We start from the raw sequence: 3,251 nt of genomic DNA, 5'->3' as shown, positions 1-3,251 counted from the left end.
TCTAGACTAAGGCCTTCCTATAGCATATATGATATAATAATATAATATTTTAATGATATAATAACATAATATGTAAGTGATATGATAATATAATATGTATAAGATAATATTGTCATGATTAAGACTTACCCCAGTGGAGGACACGTCATTGTTTACTTCCTTCAAGTGTAGACTTAGAATATTTATGACTTCAATTAGGGTAATCGTAAGATCCAAGATCACTTCCTGGTTATCCAGTTGTATTCCATTGGCCACGTCATTCTTTTAAGGTCGAATGGTAATCACTATCACTATCACTTTCGATGTAAACACTAGGTACCCCTAGGACAGACTGAGGTCGCGGCAATCGAAGCGCCTCTATTTATACTTCCCGAGTCAAGAGAACAGAGAAAGAGAGCGAGAGGGAAAGCGCTACCTCTAGAACTGCAACAGAGAGAGATAGAGCGAAAGCGCCATCTCTTGAGCTGCAACAGAGGGAGGCAGGCATACCAATAGATATTGTGAGTAAGAAAGAGAGCGAGAGGCAGAGGCTTATAGAGGCATAGAGAAAGAGAGGGCAAGAGTAAGCTATTCACTGCCATTATATATATTATGATATTATTTAAACCGAAACTAACTTCCGCACGCAATATTTCGTATACAATTGTGAATGGCAATTCGCTGTGAAGACCCTTGCAGGGTATAAAAAATTAATAAATATCGATTCAAAGAATGCGAATATTTGAAGCTTTGTTATGATCGATATCTAATATACTAATATTAACAGCTCAACAATCATTTCAATATATTTTTATTTAATTTACAAATTTGATGTTGGAAGGCAAAAAACGCCGCAGATTATTTCTAATTCTACATTATATATAATTAAAATGTTTCTTGTGAGTTAAAATTATGAAAACTCATAATTTGGGCCTTTTCATTACGATATTTATTAAATCAATAAATTTGTACCGTCTAAAAAAGGTGTTGCACACGAGCAATCTTTTTATTTATTATTTTTTTTTTTTTTTGCTTTCCGTTCATCTTTGCTTTCGAAATATTTAGAATTCATTTATTTTTTTTTATATATAGTTCTTTATATATAGTTTATACTTATATTTTGAAGAACTATACATTTTTACCGTCTAAAAAAGTGTTGCACAGAGCGATATTTTTATTCGAAATTCATTTATTTATTTTGAAAAATCTAATTCGCTATTAAATTTGCCCCTTGTGGTAGTACTAGTCTTAAAATTTGTTTATATTTATATTTTGAAGAGCTGTAAATAACCCTACCGTATCTAAATAAATATAAACTCTCGCACGACTTTATCGTATCCTTATCCTGAACAAATTAGCCAGATATCATTTGCACTGCCTGTCGCCTGTCAGGACCCTACGAAATGGGGTCCTTGGCGCGTTGTCCCTTTTGTATTCTGAGCTGCTAAGCAGGCGGCGATGGAAGGCAAAGGCCCTTTCTGCTTATTTGTAAACGATCAATCATGCAGTGCAAATGTGATGACACCAAAGGGGGGCGGCATCCTGGCGCTCCTTCTGCTTCAAGGACCAGCCCGCAGCGACAATTTATGCGGGGTTCGAACGCGCCATATAAGGCGCATATAATGATATATATACATAAATATTCTTTTTTTTACAACCCAACTGAATGTAATAACGAGCAGGCGCTTAACAGAGAAGTTATGCACTGAGAAAATGGATTTCAAATAATTTTTTGGGTATACTTTTCCTTTGCTTCTGGTTTTATCTTACGTTTATACTTAATTATTCATAAATTGTATTATTTATAAGTTATTTTTCGAGTTCACGTCAGTTTTTTCGGTTCTTGAGTGGAGTCGTTTTAAAATGACTCAAAAATACATTAAGTGGTGGTGGAAAGATAGCATTTTGCCAACCGAAACTTGGCCCATTTCCACGTTCCAAAAGTTTTCAAAGTCGCGTCGTATATTTTCACCCAATGGATGTGGTGACACTGATCAGCGAAAAGTTTCTTTTCCGCCTTGGCGTCACTCTGTGAAGTTGTAAGTTCCGAAACAAATTATTTTATCCTCGGTTATTGTATTGCAAGTCCTTGAAAGGAATTACTTTTGTGTATATAACTAATTGAAGTTCATCATCAGCTGATCAACATGATTACGTAAGTATAAAAAATGTATATAAAACGATGGCCATAAGCCATGTGCTTTCATGTGTGCACTTCCAGCGATGTCTGCCGCGCATGTTTCAACAGCGAATTGCCATTGTTCAATCTATTTGAGAATGTGGCGGATCATAACATCACCCTGGCCGAGATGTTTACCTGCGTCACAGGGCTTACTATGGACGCGGACGATGAATTGCCTCATGAGGTTTGCATCACTTGCCTGATGACCATAGTTGATGCGTACGAGATGGTGTTGCAATGGGAATATAGTGACTCCCATCCGTTGCTCTAAAGAGCGCCAAGATTTTTGTTGCAGTGCAGGGTAAGGCGTGGCAAGGCGGGGCCGGGGTTCTGAGGTGGGCAAGGAGGCGGGGCAGGATGGCCGACAAGCAACAACCAACAACCGACATCCACATTCAAGAACCAACAAGCGAACAACCGATAGTTGTGGCACATATGAAGACAAGGGTCTGTCAAATACAAGTTTCTGGCGTGGCCCAAGCCGCCAAGCCCTTCAGAGCACAACCACACCACCCCGCTCCACCCTGCCACCGTGCCACCCACTTGCAACTACAACACAAAAAAAGGAGACTTAAAAAAATGGAACCAAGGAAAATTGAAGATGCTTTTAAAGGCAGCACACTCACACACAAAGCAGACAAAATTGACAGGGGGGTTTCTTCGGTTTATTTTACTTTTTTATTTTCCCGCCAAGCAGGCGGGGGTCAACACACACACGCAAAGCACATGTACTTACACACACATATTCCCTTAAATTGACAGTACACAAAACTGTCAAAAGCAGAACCAGTACAAGGTATGAGAAGTTTTGCAAAAAATATGCCGCTGTTTTATGGTTAAATTTTCTACTTCTTATTTCCAGCAATTCCATCCCCCAAAAAGTTTTGCAACTTTAAGCATTAACAGCCTGCACTGACTTTAACAATAATATGTATAATTGTTTAACCAACTAGCTAATATTACTAAATATCACCGATTAATAAACTATTGCATACAAATTATAACAAACTGTCACATTTTAGAACTAAAACCCTTAGGAAACCCTTGTAAAAAAACCGAATAATAAAAACTAACTAATTTATATCGATCT

General features: G+C 37.6%; 1 long non-coding RNA gene across 1 annotated transcript; it reads left to right on the top strand.

Moving 5' to 3' along the window:
• The first annotated feature begins 1,963 nt into the window (after positions 1–1,963).
• On the top strand, positions 1,964–3,251 carry LOC147643375 (uncharacterized). Its single transcript, XR_015272487.1, has 4 exons — positions 1,964–2,018; positions 2,076–2,134; positions 2,201–2,957; positions 3,024–3,251. It is a non-coding gene; the product is annotated as an uncharacterized LOC147643375 (long non-coding RNA).

The sequence above is a fragment of the Drosophila serrata genome, unplaced genomic scaffold (assembly GCF_035046125.1).
Source record: "Drosophila serrata isolate PLE 108 unplaced genomic scaffold, ASM3504612v1 contig_276, whole genome shotgun sequence".
NCBI classification, from domain to species: Eukaryota; Metazoa; Arthropoda; class Insecta; order Diptera; family Drosophilidae; genus Drosophila; species Drosophila serrata.
This window is presented reverse-complemented; position numbering and strand designations above follow the sequence as displayed.